Below are 16,531 nucleotides of genomic sequence, written 5' to 3' on the forward strand. Positions count from 1 at the left end.
CATATTCTGAGTGTAGCTGCCAGAGGAAAAAGTGCATCTGAGCGGGGAGTAATACCAGAGGGTGATCAGGATGGTGGAAGATGCCCCGTTGGGTTGAGCAGAGTGGAGCTGCCCTCTGGAGCCTGGGGTTAGTGATGATGGGCTTGTAGAAATGCCTCTCTCCTTTACCCATCAATGCTGGGTCCTGCGGGTACTGAGTCCCACAATCGGTGTGCTGCTAGTGCCCTCAACACAGAGAAAAACCCAGGGGATCCCACAAGGCTTCGGCCACGTCCTCTGCTTCCTGAACTCCCATTCTGGTGACCCCACCTGGGATGCAGAGATGAGGTGAGGCAGGGGCTTGTGCTGTCAACACCACTGCTCTACCCTGGGAATCTGACACACAGTAGGTGCTCGGTAAGTCATTGTTGAATGAACAGCAGTACTGGGTCAAGTTTCTGTGGGTGTCTGTGCCCCTAGATCAGGGACCCCTCAGGGCCCACCTCACAAGTGACATGAAAATAATAATGCCACCAGGAGCAATAACATTTCCTCAGAATAAGTGGGCTTTTCCAAGCACTCTCCACCTGTTGCAAAGGCCTCCCAGCAGGGAAGTGGGCTGTCAGGGGCAACACTGCACTCTCCACTGTAATAAGGAGAAAGCCAAGGGCCACAGAGAGGAGTGCCTTTCCAGTGTCACTGCTCACTTTCCCACCTTTTGGGAGACTGGGGGGCTTTTCTACTACATTCTGGCTCTGAAGCCCCAATATTGTTTGGACATGTCTCCCTCCCTGGAGCAGGGAACCACTAAGTGACCTGTCACTTGTCACCAAGCAGACAGGCTCATTTCAGCTCATTGTGCCACCTGCAGTTTGTGCTAGTAGCAGGATCCTCTGGGAGACATCACACTCTCCCAACCTGAAAACAGGTGAACAGCTCACAGGTTTTCTGGAGAGGATGGTCACATGGCCTTGATCTGGCCAATCAGCATTTTCCATCCTCCCTGGCCACTGTGATTGGCTCAGGGCTGGGCACCAGCCCAATCAGGCTCCACGGAGGTCAGGCCTAGTTGCTGGAATCCTGGGAGCAGAGAAGTTCTATTTCAGTTGGGAGTTGAGGGGTGGTGATGTCAGCCTGTGGCAGTTGGTGACTATCTTGCTCTCGTAAAGGCAGAGCCATGTGAAGATGACAACAGTGGCAGAGCCCAGAGGTGGGGAAGGATGACTTCTGCTGATGTCACTGAGCACCAGGTACAGCTCTGCCTGAAGCTATCTCCCTGTGGATGTCTCAGTTAGGTAAGTCATTCTCTCCTGCCCTGTTTGCTTCTTTAAGCCACTTTGGTTTTCTGTCACTGGTTTTAAGAAAAAGTTTGACTATTCCTTCAAGCTGGCTAAATGGAGACCCTGGAACTGCAACAGTGTGGTGACAGGCAACAATGTGGCTAATAGACTCCAGAGGCCTCTGTTCAAACAGGGGATTGTAAATGACAAGGGAGAGTACACATGGCCTCAGTGAACAGACTTGCTAGTGGTAGCTCGCAGTTCCTGGATATTAGAGTGCATGCACTCAGCCAAGTCTCAGCCCTGCTCTCACACCTGCTAACCCATACATCTCCTCTCCCACCTGCCTGGCCTAGGGGCCTGGACACCCCCAGGCACTTGAAACAGCCCAGGGCTTTGTGTTGTAATTTACACAGGCTGCCCCTACTTCTGAGGGTGAGGGTGACTGGGTTCCAGTTTACATAGAAAACAGACTAGACGGTCTCACTAGTGAGCTGTGGGGGTGGGACCCCAATCTACCATCTGACCTATGACTTCAGAGTGGACAGCTTACCCACCCTCAGCCAGGATGCTTGCTAAGCCTAGGGGCTCAGGAGTCCTGCTCCCTCCAGCACCCCTCCTGGAGGTGAGAGTGGGGGGGCTCTGCCCTATACAACACTCACCCCTGCAGGGGCACACGTGTGACCTCACAGTCTGTCATCCCTTCCTTATGACCTGGACCTCCTTGTCAGGGCATGAGAGGTGCCTTAATGTGTGAGAACTGCAGTTCATGGGTGCACATGTGGGCAGGTGCACCATGACTGAGAGGACAGCACCCCAATTTAAGCCCCCTCCATGCTCAGATGATTACATTCTGGAATTGAGGGGTTCCCAGGGGTCAGGTGGCCAATTCTGGCCTTAGGGGCAAATTCTTATCACCCAGGAGGCTAATTTTTAAATTAAATTACACATTTACAATTCAATAGTCAAGCCCCTTTCTCAGCAGCCTTGTAGCCTCTCAGCTTTTACCCCTCGCTGTGACCATGTTCTTAGCTTCAAATTGAGTGCCATTATGGACATGAACATGTCCCTGTCATGTGTCACCTTCAGAGTAAGGGGCCACCCAAAACTCCCCTCCCTTCCCCTTGTCGATACCTCCACACAGGGAGTAGGGCCCTTTCGATGCAGTTGTGCAAATGTGTGAGCTAAGGGTTTAGAATGACCAGACTAGGAGGGGTCTGCCCCACATGGCAGGGCAGGTGGGCTGGCAGGGGTTGATGGTTCACTTGTAAAACTCAGCTGGTGTCAGGCAGCGACAACAGACTGGCAGCCAAGGGCTCAGCTGGTGCAGAGTAAGCGGATTAAATGTGTTCACCCAGACGCCTCGGGGATGGCAGCCCTGGAGTAAGACTACAAGTGAGGAAGGTGGAGGGTCCCCAGTGCCTGGACCTCCACCTTGTAAAAATCAGGACTGAGATGTGGCTTTGAAATCAGAACACTGGAGTTCAAAGCTTCCCCCACCACTTGGTCAATAATTCAAAGCAAATGAGCCTCAGTTTTCTCATGTGTAAAATCGGAACATTGAAGCCTCTCCCTCTGAGGGTGTGGAGGGAAGTAAATGCGGTGACAGCAGAGCACAGGAGCTGTCTGGGCTGAGCCTGCACACAGGCAGGCCGTTGTTGCTGCCATGACCACCGTCTTCCAGGGCAGGGTCTGCACACTCTCCCTGTGAAGGTCCAGACAGTAAACATTCTAGGCTTTGAGGGACCTACAGTCCCTGTCACAACTACCACCCTCTGCTGTTGGAGGACGAAGGCAGCTCCTGCAGTAGGTAGTCCAGGCTCGCACCCCCGCTTCCTGGGATAAGTATTCCTGAGATACAATTGTCACATAACTTTGTTGGCTTTAGGTGTGCAGCATAATGGCTTGTTACATGTGCATATTGTGAAATGATCACTGCATTAAGTTTACTTGACGTCTGTCATCACCCATAGTCACACACTATTTTCCTTGTGATCAGAAATTTTAAGAGGTACTCTCTTAACAACTATCAAATGCACAGTGCAGTGTTGTTAACTACAGTCACCTTGCAGTACATTATGTCCCCAGGACTTGTTTGTCTTCTAACTGGAAGTTTATACATTTTGATTATCTTCCCGTATTTCAATCACCCCCTGACTCACCTCTGGCAATCACCAACCTGATCTCTGTTTCTATGGGTTTCAGTTTATTTTATAGATTCCACATATAAATGAGATCATACGTATTTGTCTTTCTCTGTCTTATTTATTTCACTTAGCATAATACCCTGAAGGTCCATCCAAGTTGTCACAAATGGCAGGATTTCATTTTTTTAATGTCTGAATAAGATTCCATTATATATACATATATATGCGTCACGTTTTCTGTATCCATTCATCTGTTGATGGACACTTAGGTTGTTTACATATCTTGGTTATTGTAAATAATGATACAGTGAACGTGAGGGTGCAGTTGTCTCATTGACATAGTGATTTCATTTCCTTTGGATATATTCCCAGCAGTGGATTTGCTGGATCATATGGAAGTTCTAATTTTAAATTTTGGGGGAGTCTTCTTACTCTTTTCCAGAGTGATGGCACCAATTTACATTCCCACCAACATTGCAGAAGTTTCCCTTTTCTTCACACCACCACCATCACTTGTTATCTCTTGTATTTTGATGACACCCACCCTGACAGGTGTGAGGGGATATCTCATTGTGGTTTTGATTTGCATTTCCCTGATGGTGAGTGATGTTGAGCACCTTTTCATGTACCTGTTAGACATCTGTGTGCCTTCTTTGGAAAAATGTCTATTCAGTTCCTCTGCCCACTTTTTAAATCAGATTGCTTGTTTTTTTGCTGTTGAATTGTAAGAGTTATTTATATGTTTTGGGTGTTAACCCCTTATCAGATACATAGTATGAAAGTACTTTCTCCCCTTCTGTCTGTTACTCTAACCTCTGCTTTCTGGATGACAGGGGTCCAGGCACTTGGGAATCTCTGCTTCTCACATGTTTCCAATGGTGGGTGGGTGAGGGCTGTGTTCTGATAAAACTGTGCACAACCGTGGGTCACTACCCCTTCTTTTAGAAGGTGGGCTCTGAAGAGTGCAGTGTGGGCAGGGATGTTTCCCTGAAGTCATCATTTGGATGGTCATGTGCCCTGGAACTCACATCTTCTAGCCCGGATGTGATGGGGGAATTTGCAAAGGGAGGACCTTGCAGCTAAGAGACTGACCAGGTGTTCTTGTGTCTTGTTGGAAGCACCTGGAAAAAAAGTTGTGTGGAACAGGGACTCCTCCAGGTCACAAGGCTCAGTTCAGGCTTCTGGGATGCAGAGACCTGCTCTGAGCCACTGTCACTGAGGAGGGAAGGGCCTCAGGCAGGAGGGAGGGGTTGCTGGATTTCACTTGCCCTGTTTGTCAAGTATCAGTTCTGGTGATGTGTGGCACATGGGCTTAGCTTTGGGCATGTAAGAGGAGAGGTTCCTGGGGAAGGGCTGGCTTTTTCCTCTGATTGAGTTCCTACTGTGTGCCAAGCACAGCAGTCCTCTGAGTCAGAGCTGGAAAGCCAGGCACAGAGAGGTCAGGGAGTTTCCAGGTCACACAACATTAGGGGCATCATTAGGGTCTGATGCAGACCTGACGCCCAGCCTACATTCTCTCTCCTTTCCCAGGACCATCATGATCCCACATGTCAGCATCACCCAGAGAGGCCCAGGTATGGGCACTGGGACCTTTCCTGCCTAACATGCCAGGAGCCTTAAGAGGGAGGACAAGACACTTCCTGAGTCCATGATGCCCAGAGGCTGCTCTCAGTGAGAGGCCCAGCACACACTCTTGGATGAATCCTAGCTCTGTCCTGAGTCACTCTGTCCTCCCTGCCTCAGTTCTTCTGCCCACATGGGGCTGGAAGCAGCAGCGACTTCACAAGGGTCTAAGGAACCTCCAGGATCCTGGAAGCAGCACCCTCACACAGGGAGCACGGTGGGGTCAGCCTCCATTGTCTCCTTAACTTTTCCTCACCTCTTTGCTGGATGAGGAGCCCTAGCGGGGCCCTGGCTTGTCCCAATTCTCACCCCAGATCAGGGTCCAGCAGGGGGTGGTGTCCAGGCTGGACTCTGTCCTCTGCCCCTTCTGGGCACCCTCATTCCCCACACCTTGGCTGCCTGGACACTGTCTTCCAGGGGCCACTCTGTGCCTCCCACACCTACCTAGCATCCACCCACCCTGGGTTACTCCATCGCCCTCTGGCCCTTGGACACACACCTACTCCTTGTTGAGTGGAAATGAGGTGAGGGACATGCTGGGCCTCCTGGACAGTCTGGGGAAGCCCGATATCCCCATCCTGCCCACCGCCCCAAGAGCCCAAGTTGGGGAGAGGGTGTGCCTCCATTCATACTCTGATTTGCTCAGATTCTCAGCACCTACTTTGCTGGGTGGATATGGGGGCAGAGGGATGATGTAAAAGCAGGAGACCTGGACAGCAGAGCATGAGAAGGGGGCTAGACCAGGCTGGTCTCATAACCCCCTTAGCCTTGGCTTTCTCATCTTTAAAGTGGGACAGACTATTGTGAGGTGAGCAGGATCCTGACCCATAGCCAGGCACTGTCCTACATGCATAAGAGATCACTGACTCCTCATGAAAATCTGTGGGGCAGGGACAGGCGTTATCACCCATTTCTGCAGAAGTAACTGAGGCACAGAGAGAACAGGGGAGGTGACCACTCCAGATTACAGAGCCCAGGCCATCTGGTTCCAGTGTCCAGGCTCATGGTCAGTGCCCACTCTGGGTTTCCTTCCTCCCTTCACCCTCCACTGGGACCCATGGCTGCAGCCTCATCTCAGTGTGATTGTTCATGGGGAGCAGGATGGGGGCTCTGAGGGCCCGTTTCTCCGAGCACTGCTTTCCCAGAAGGCTTAAGGGGTTGACTGTATTCACTACTGGACACCCAGGCCTGGGCCCAGGCCAGCCACACTGCAAGGCCTGAATCAATGATTGTTGAGTGAATACCTGAACCTCTGCATGTACCTGCATGTTGCTCCCATTTCCTCATCTCCACAGCTGGCTACCCGGCCAACACCTTATGTCATCAGGCCTCTGCCAGGGACAGTCAAGGGGACCAGAGCTGCTCATCTGGGGACAGGGAGCCTCAGGGGCCCTGTGTCTGTCCCAAGCATCTCCTGGGCCAATTCACAGGGAAGCCCAGGCAGCTTCCAGGAACAGCAATCAGGTCCCAATCCCAGGGGTGTAGAGTAGGTCTTGAGGGGTGTTTCCTGAGACTGACTTTGTGTATGAAGGGGTCCTGGGGGTCAGGCTGCTTTCAACCTCCATTCCAGGCCCACACCCCTGCTGGCAGCATGGAGCTAGTAATAAAGGACACAGGCCGTGGGGCCAAGGCTATAGCAGGGCTCTGCTCCCTCTCTGTGGTTCAGTGTCCTCATCTGTAACAGAGAACTAGTAACAGGGCCAAGGGAGGGCTCACTGAGACCCTCCTCTGTAGCTTTGGTTGGACACTGCCCTCTCTCTGCTCAGTGCCCTTCTCTGTAATAGAGAACTAATAACATTTTTCTTAGCCCCTTTTGGCCCCGTTTTTCTGAGTCTCTTTCCACATTGGGCCCAGGGCTTTCACAGAGATCACAGACTTGGGAGGTAATCAGAGTGTGGTCTCAGCCCTAGTGGTCCCAACTGAGGCCAGAGGAACTTCAGGAGGGGTGGGAATCCAGAAGTGCTTCATGGAGGATGTGAGATCTGAGCTGTGTCCCCAAGGATGAGCTGTCATCCAGCTGAGGCCTGGCACTGAGCAGGACCCATGTACATGGTGAATGAGGGTGTGAATGAATGAATGGGCACCCCTCTAACAGAGAGTGAGGGGGGAAGTCCCCCAGGCCAAAGCAGGAAACACAGGGCACCCTGGGGGAGCAGAGGGCGGGGCTGCAGTGTGATGCCTGCCTCACCCTTTATGGGTGTCTTGCCCCCACTTTAGCCTGTGTTCTGGTGGATTGGGAGCCCTTGCCTGTCCTCTGCTCCAGGATCCTGCTCTTCATTCCCAGCAACACCCACCTGTGTCACCTCAGTGTCCCCAAGTGGACCTGGACCTGTCTTGTGGGAGATTGTGAAGAGGGATTTGGTGTGCAGCCCAAGACTGAAGTGGGAGGGAGAGGATAATAGGGACCTCCAGAGGGGATCATGGGCTGGGGGAAATCGGAGGGGTGGGGAAGGCAGAGACTCAGGGCTGAAGGATCCTGCTAGTGGTGGCTCCTTCACAAGGGGCTTCACAGGGAGGAAGCATTCATGGGGTAAAGGCAGAGCTCAGTTTGGGGCTCGCTGACATGGAACAGCTCATCACAGAGACGTCCAGAGGAGCTGGATATAGGGAACAAAAGTGCCACTGATATCATGGTCAGAGCCTGAGACCCAGATGAGGTGGGGTGGTGGTGCAGGGGAAGGGGCTTGAAGATGTCAAGATGTTCATTCATTGGGGTCCTCAGGGTGGGGACCTTCATGTTCATTTCACAGCCACCTGGTGCCTGACAGAGCTAGGCTTAGGGAGGTCACTGTGTAGACACGTGCTGACAACCTAGATTCTCCTGTTTTTACATAAAGTCCCTGGTGTGAAGCCAGGTGGCACTCTTTAGAGTCATACACCCTCACCCCTGGGCTCTCTGTGTGCTTAGAGCCCAGTGGCACCTTACCTCCCACTCCCCACTGCAGGACCCTTTGCACACCTGCATTTCCACAAGCTATAAAACATCTTCTCTTGCTGAGTGTTTACCCTATGAAATCTCATTGCCCCAGGAAGAGAGGCCTCACAACCTGCCCTTATTAAAGTGGTAAAGCCTGTTGTTCAGAGAAGCCCCTGACAGATCTCACAACCAACCAGGTACCTGTGCATGAATTGATCATGCAGCCCCCTCCTCCTTGTGTGAACAGCAACCACCCCAATAACAGACCCCACACACTCAACCTTGGCGCTCGTGTAGGCACCTCTTGCCTGTGTGGCCTGATGTTGCCTATAGCAGTGTCCCTATTAAACTTTCCTAGACCCTTCTCAGACGCTGGTAATTCTTTACCAACCCAAGTAACTAGCCCGCCATTTTGCCCACAACACCTGAAACAGAATTGGCTAAATTATGCAGATTGATGATGCAGTTTAATTTGCTTTAAAGGTGAAATCAAGGTTTACAAATAAAAGCAACATACGTACTCAAGGCAGGACTAAGAACTCACACGGATAACTAAGACCCTCCACGCGCATCCCACTGTGGCCTCAGGGCCTTTGCGCTGGCTGCTCTTTCAGCCAGGATCTCTCTCCGCCTGCTTCTTGAACACCTCCAGGAATCTGCTCAAATGTCCTCCCTGACCTTATTTTTCTCCATGGAACATATCACCTCCGGACATTGTGTATATTATACTTAATTATCTCTGTGTCCCCCACCAGGCTGTCTGCTGCATGAGAATGGAGACCTGCCTGCTTCACTCCCTGCTGTGCCCGGTATATGGAACCCGCCCAACACACAGTAGGACCTCAGCGAATGTGTGACGTGTGTGTGATCACTGTAGGCCACAGACAAAGGTCTTCCCAGCAGTGATGGTAAGAGTCATTCATTCTCTACTTACTGAGCCCTACTGTGCACTGGATACTGACCTGGGTGGGAGGCATGCAGTGGATGAGACACAGTGAGCACACACAGCATGTTAGGAGGGACACGTGCTCTGGAGAGCACACAGGGCTGGGGGAAGTCAGGAGTGCAGGAGTGGAGGAGAAGAGGGCGAGGTGGAGACAGTGGTGGCAGAAGAGACAGAGAGGTGGGGCCCAGGTCTTGCAGGGCTTGATGGCTCCTGTGAGGGCTTTTCCTCAGGGCAGTGGAACCATGGCTGGGCGTGGAGAAGGGGCCCGGTTCCTGAATGCTATGCAGGAAATGGAGAAGTTGTCTGCTGGGGAGATGTGCATGGAGGAGGCTGTCCCTGTAGACTGTGCAGGCAGGGAAGGCTCCTCTGAGGGGGTGACATCTGAGCTGAGCCCTTGTATGGACCGTGTTTCCACCTTCTGTAGACTGGATGCTTTCGTCTGCCCTGCAGGCCTATGCAGGACACACCCTGTTCTCAGTCAACTGGACTTGGCCTCCTGCCTCCCTTTTGGGCCCTCCCACCCCAGAAGGAGTCCTTCTAGATCTAACACACTACCCCCTCCACTGGACTTGGACTCACACTGAGCCACTGTCCACCTGCCCAACTCACCCAGAGTCAAGTCCAGACACTTGGGGGAGCCCCTCCACCCCAGAGCCCATGAACTTACTCAAATGGCCAGTCCTCAGCCTGCTTACATGCCTCACCCTCCCCTCCTGCAGAAACCCTGTGACAGATCCTGTCCACAGCACCCTGCTCCTCCGATCCTGACCCCAGGCTTTCCCATGGGGTGTGACCCCGCATGGGGTGCAGTCCCCTCCTCCAGTCTGGTGAGTAGAAACTACCTTTTCTTTTTTCTTTTGTTAATATATTTATTTTTTAATTTTTATTTTATTGAGTTATAGTCAGTTTGCATTGTTGTGTCAATTTCCAGCATAGAGCATAATTTTGTCAATTGTGTTTACTCTTTCAAGAAACCATCTCTTGGCTTGATTTTTTCAAATGTTTCTAATATCTCTATTTTATTTATTTCCTCCCTGATCTTTATTATTTCCTTCCTTCTGCTTCCTTTTGTTATTTTTTGCTCTTCTTTTTCTAATTCTTTTAGGTGGTAAGTTTGATTGTTTATTGCAGTTTTTCCTCTTTTTTGAGGTAGACCTGATTCTCTCGCTATAAACTTCCCTCTAAGCACTGCCTTTTCTGGATCCCATAGGTTCTGTGTGGTTGTGTTTTCATCATCATTTGTCTCACTGTGTTTTTTTATTTCTTCTTTGATTTCATCATCCACCCATTTTTTTTTTAAAGTAGTATGTTGTTTAATCTCCATGCTGTCATTTATTTCTCCTTTATTTTTCTGTAGTTAATTTCTAGTTTTATGGTATTGTGTTCAGAAAAAGTTGCTTCAAATATTTTCTATCTTCTTCAAATTGTTAATGCTTCTTTTGTGCCAAAGTATATGATCTATCCTAGAAAATGTGGTACGTGCGCTTGGGAAGAATGTATATTCTATTTTAGGGAAATATAATGTTCTGAAAATATTAACCAAGACAAATTGTTCTATTTTATCATTTAATTTCTATGTTGTCTTATTAATTTTATGTATGGAAGATCTGTCCAGTGATGTTAATGGATAGTTAAAGTCTTCTACCATGACTGTATTCCGATCAAATTTTCCCTTTTTATCTGTTATGTATTTAGGTGCTCCTATGTTGGGTTCATATATGTTAATGAGTGTAATATCTTCATCTATGACTCCTTTAATCATTATAAAATGTCCTTCTTAATCTTTCTTTATAATCTTTGTTTTAAAGTCTATTTTATTTGAAATCACTGTTGATATTCCTGCTTTCTTGTCATTTCCATTTTTGTGGAATATCTTTTTCAATCCTCTCACTTTCAATCTATGTGTGTCCTTCTCCCTAACGTGGGTCTCTTGTATACAGTGTATTGTAGATACTTGCTTTATTATCCACTCTGCACTCTATATCCTTTGATTAAAGCATTTAGTCCATTGACATTTATAATAATTATTGATAGATATGTGTTTATTATATTTTGAACTTTGTTTTGCAGTTGATTTTGTATTTCCTCTTTGTTCCTTTCATTTTCTTTTTGTGGTTTGATAATTTTCCTTTTTATTATCTTGGTGTCTTCTTAGTTTTGTGACTCTATTGTAACTTTTTGGCTTGTGGTTACACTACTTTGTACGTATATTAACCCATTACTATATCTGTTTGTTTTAAACAGATAGTAATATAAGCTCAAACTCATCCTACCAAGAACAAAAGAGAGAGAGAGAGAGAGAGAGAGAGAGAGAAACCTGTATATTTTCTTGTTCCCCTCCCCCACCCTTAATGATTTAGATGTCCTCTTTTTATGATTTCATGTTTATTCTGTTGTAATTCATTGTAGCAATCACCTTTCCAATCATGGTTTTCTCCTTTTTGTAGCATCCTGCTTCTTTTCTGTTTAGAGTAGGTCTTTCAATATTTCCTTTAGCATAGGTTTAGTGTTGCTAAATTCTTTTAGTTTTTGCTTGTCTGTGAAGTTCTTTATCTCTCCTTCTATTCTAAAGGATAGCCTTGCTGGATAAAGTATCGTAGGCTGCATCATTTTTTTCATTCAGGACTTTGAATATTCCTTGCCCCTCCCTTCTGGCCTGTACTGTTTGTGTAGAGAAATCAGCTGAAAATCTTATTGGGGTTCCCTTGTATCTCATTCTTTGTTTTTCTCTTGCTGCCTTTAGAATCATTTCCTATTCTCAACCCTGGTCATCCTAATTGTAATATGTCTTGGTGTGGGTCTGTTTGGGACCTCCTTGTTTGGGACGCTCTGTGCTTCCTGTACTTGGATATCTGATTCCTTCTTTAGGTTTGGGAAGTTTTCAGTCATGATTTCTTCAAATACCTTTTCAATCCCCTTTGTTCTTTCTTCTCCTTCTGGGACCCCCATTATGAGTAGGTTGGCAAGCTTTATGTTATTCCATAGGTCCCTTATATTGCTTTCATTGGTTTTTATTTGTTTTCTCTCAGCTGTTCTGTTGTCCTGTCTTCTAAGTCACATATTCATTCCTCTCAATTATCTAGCCTACATTTTACAGCCTTTAGCTCAACTCTCATCTCAGCAAATGAGTTTTCCAATTTTCACTGGCTCCTCTTTAGAGTTTCAATTTCGTTTTTTGACATATTCTCTGTCTCTATAGACAATCTCTTTTAGTTTCTTCAGTACTTTGATCACTCCTTTCTTGAAATCATCTAGTAGACTATCAATGTCTATTTCATTGATTGTTCTTTCAGGGGATTTATCTTGTTCTTTTAATTGAGAGAGGTGGCTCTGCTTCTTCATCTTGCTTATATCTCTCTGGCACTATGGCTTATGGAGTATCAGTTATCTACTGTCGTCCTTTAGGAGTTTATTTATTTATATAAAGTGGATGCAGAAATAAAACTAAGCACAAAGAAATTAGTTTTAAAAGCAGTATAATCAATAACAGAAGAACATATTGAAACAAGATAACAATTGAGTTGGGATGAATTTTTAAAACATTAAAGGAAGAAAAATATTTGAGAACAGAGTATCATCATAACAGAAGAACAAAACAAAGATAAAAATGAAATTGGACAAATTGAAAGATAATAATATTAGTATTTTAAAAGAAAATTTTAAAAGGGATTAAAAATAGAAATATAAAAATTATTTAAGAAGTAACATTTAAAAAGTAAAAGAAAATGGAACAGAAAAAGAAGAGAGGATGTTCCCGTGGAGATTGTGTGCCCTTAATAATTTTATCAAGAGGTCTTTCTTAAATAAGTGTGGTTGCCAAGTCTTACTTCTGTGCCTTTTGTCTGTTATCCCTTTGGTTACGGATGTGGCCGTTAACCTGTTAACCAGAGCCTACCCTGACTATTGAATGGGGACTCCTATTTGTTTTGTGGTTGTCACAGCTCCTGCCCCTGCCTTGTTTCATGAACTCAGCTCATTGTTTCCAGAGACCCTCTGGTCACACCCTTGGTCTGTGCTGCTCCCAGTGCCTGTAGGTAGACATGTCACATCTCCTCCCAATGCTGCATCTTGGTGCTGCTCTCCTGCATGGTAGGTGGGCAGGGTGTGCCCCTTCCCAATGCCGTGTCCAGGTGCAGCAGTCCTGCACAGTAGTTGGGTTGGTTGCTCCCCTGTTCAGTGCTACTCCCCACTCCACATCTGTTCCACACTCTGTAGGTGGGCTTGAGGCAAATGGCCACACCAGCCCTAGTCCCTGCTCTTTGCCAGAACTCTGCTCCTTGTTCATTTGTCTTAGAGGTGCGAGTTCATAGACGCACCAGGACAGAACCTTCCTATATGTCTGGGAATGTAAACAAGTCTGAGTCCCACCTATGAGGCTGCAGAACTGCCAGGTACATATTCAGGTTTCAACCCTGCCTCTGCCTGGGTGGGTATGATGGCTGTGGCTGAGCCTCATCTCTCTTCTTCTGAGAAATCACCAGTTATGTTGCTGTGGGTCAGCAGAGACAAAGGACAAATCTCCCCTTCCCTCAGGCAAGCCAGCAAAGTTGCTTTGCTTTATTTTTTTTTCTTATTTTATGGGGGTCCCAGGCTGTTCTGATCTGTATACAATCCAAGCAGTTGTCCACAGCACACTGTAGTCCCCCAGGGTTACCTCTGTACAGTCAACCAGAGTCTGCCTGTATCCAGCAGCCTGTCCCTTCCCATCCCTGATTCACTTCTAGGTTTGGGGGTTGTTGACACACTTTGTGCCCATATAACTTAATTCTGTCAGTCAAGGGCGGTTCTGTACACATCTGAGCCTCAGAGGTTCCCTGTCCATCCTGCTGACCTCTCCGTTGGAAAGGGGGAGACCCAGTCAACCAGCACTATCCTTCCTTTGCTGCTCCCTCTTCAAAGGACCAACCCCAAGCCATTTTGCATTTTCTTCCTTCTTTTTTCCGTTTCTCCTACCAGATTGGTGGCACATTTCGTCTTTTGAAGATGGCAATGTTTTATCAAAGTTCATCAGATGTTCTGAGTGGATGGGTGTGTCTGTGAATGTCAGTCTTGGTGTATTTATTGGAGAGGATAAGATACAAGTATCCTTCTACTCCACTATCTTGGCCTTTCTCCAAGAATATGCACTCTTAATAATTTTGTCATAAGGTTGTTTTTAATTATGGGTGGTTGCCAAGTCTTCCTTCCATGCCTTTTGCCTGTTATCCCCTTTGTTGGTGGTGTGGCTGGTGTTCTGGTGGCCTGAGTCTGCCCTGGCTATTGAGCAGGAGCTCCTTTTTTTCCTGTGGTTGTCACACTCCTGCCCATATCCTGCTATGAAAACTCCACTTGCTGGTTGCAGAGGCCCTCCAGTCGTGCTCCTGGTCTGTGTCCCAGCATCAGTTTGTGGGTGGTCTGCACCCCCACCAGATGCCTGGTCCCAGCACCACACTTGTGCAAGGTAGTTGGCAGGTAGCTCCCCTGCCGCATTAGGTCCATGCTTCATAGGTGGACTCAGAGAAAACAGCTGCACTAGCCCTCATCCCTGCTCTGTTCCAGAACAGTGCTTCTTGTCCATTTGTCTTAGAAAAGCCAATTCAGAGAGGCATCGGTGTGTAATGGTCCCCTCTGCTTGGGACTGTAAACAAATCTCAGTCCCACCTATGAGGTTGTGGAGCCCCTAGGTAGGGATTCGGCTTTTGACCCCTCCTTCACCTGGGAACCATGAACCAGAAAATATGGTGGCTATGGCTGAGCCTTGACTCTCTTCTCCCAAGAAGTCTCCAATAATGGCACTGTGGGTCTGTGGACACAAAGGCTACGGATCCCCTTCCCCCCAGGGCACACCAGCAGTGTTGCTTTGCCTTTTTTTTTTTTTTTTGGATTTTATGGGGTACCCAGGCTGTTCTAATCTGTATACTCTCCCAGCCATGGCACACAGAACATTGCAGTCCCCCAAGGTTTCCTCTGTACAGTCAGCCCGAATCCTCTGCTCGACTCAGACAGCCTGTCCCATCCCACCTCTGCTGGTTCACGTCTAGGGCTGGGGATCATTGGGACTCTTTGTGCCCAATTAACTTAGTTCTGTCAGTCAAAGGCTATTCTGTACAGATCCGAGCCGCAGATGTTCCCTCTCCATCTTGCTGAACTCGCCATTGGAGTTGGGTAGACCCAGTGTATTAATGCTATTACTCCTTTGCAGCTCCCTCCTCATTGGAATGGTCCTGAACTATTTTCCTTTTTCTTCTTTTCTTCTACCAGATTTGTGGAAAATTTTATCTTTTGAAGAAGGCAATATTCTGTCAAAGTTCAGCAGGTGTTCTGGGTGGTGGGTGTGTCTGTGGATGTCACTCTTGGTGAATTTGTGGGAGAGGGTGAGCTCTGAGCATCTTTTTTACTCCACCATCTTTCCTCCTCCTTCACTTTTTCTTTTGATTGGAACACTTAGTCCATTGACATTTATAGTAGTTATTTTATAGATGTGGTTTTATTGCCATTTTGAAATTTGTTTTCCAGTTGATTTGGTATTTCTTATTTGTTCCTTTCTTTTAATTTTTTTTTCATTTTTGTCATATGATAAATTTCTTTTCTATAAGCTTGGTTTCTTTTTGGGTTTTATGACTCTTTATATACTTCTGATTTGTGGTTATCTTGTCTTTCAAGTATGGTAACCCCTTACTTCATCTGTTTGGTTTTAGTTGATAGTCATTTAGGCTCAAGTGCATCCTAAAAAGAAAGAAGACAAAAAGAAAGAAGAAAAAAAAAAAGGGAACAAAATCTATATTCTCTTGCTCTCCTCTTTCACCTTTTATGACTTTGCTATTCTCTCTTTCTTTCTTGCTTTCTTTATTGACTTACTGACTTATTTATATCTTCATGTTTTCCCTTGCAATTCACTGTATTTATTGCATTTCCAATTATGGTTTCCTAATTTCAATAGCTTCCTGTTTATGTTTTATTTAGATTAGAACTTTCAATTTTTTTTTAGCATAGATTTAGTACTGCTGAATTCTTTTAGTTTTGCTTGTCTGTGAAATTCTTTCTCTCTCTTTCTGTTCTAAAGGAGAGTCTTTCTAGATAGAATATCCTAGTTTGCAGCCTTTTCTCATTCAGGACTTTGAATATATCTTGCCACTCCCTTCTGGCCAGAAGTTTTTATGTAGAGAAATCTGCTGAATGCTTATGGGGCTCCCTTGTAACTAACATTTTGTTTTTCTCTCACTGCCTTTAGAATATTTTCTTTATCTTTAACTTTAACCATTTCAAATATAATATGTCTTGGTGTAGGTCTGTTTGGTTTCTTCTTGTTTGGGACCCTCTGTGCCTCCTGTACTTGGATAATTCTTTCCTTCTTAAGGTTTGGAAAGTTTTCAGTCATGATTTCTTTAACTATATTTTCAATCCCCTTTTCTCTTTCTTCTCCTTCTGGGACCCACTATTATGCATAGGCTGGCGCACTTTATATTACTTGCTTTAATTGGTTTTTATTGGCTTTTATGTCTGCTGTATTGGGTTATTTCTTTTATCTTGTCTCCTAAGTCATTTATTCATTCCTCTGCATTATCTAGTCTGTTTTTGATTGCCTGTAGTTGAATTTTCTATTTTTAACTAGCTCTTCTTTATAGTTTAAATTTTCTTTTCAAAGTTTTCTGTCTCTATT

General features: G+C 46.6%; 1 long non-coding RNA gene across 1 annotated transcript in view; it reads left to right on the forward strand.

The window, feature by feature from the left end:
• Nucleotides 1–935: 935 nt before the first annotated feature.
• The window catches only part of LOC135320817 (uncharacterized), a 42,203-nt gene continuing 26,607 nt past the window's right edge, over nt 936–16,531 (forward strand). The window contains exons 1-3 of the long non-coding RNA XR_010380147.1: nt 936–1,274; nt 8,702–8,854; nt 9,612–9,719. This is a non-coding gene — a long non-coding RNA (uncharacterized LOC135320817). The remainder of the gene's footprint in view (nt 1,275–8,701; nt 8,855–9,611; nt 9,720–16,531) is intronic.

The sequence above is a fragment of the Camelus dromedarius genome, unplaced genomic scaffold, assembly GCF_036321535.1.
Source record: "Camelus dromedarius isolate mCamDro1 unplaced genomic scaffold, mCamDro1.pat HAP1_SCAFFOLD_19, whole genome shotgun sequence".
Classification (NCBI taxonomy): Eukaryota; Metazoa; Chordata; class Mammalia; order Artiodactyla; family Camelidae; genus Camelus; species Camelus dromedarius.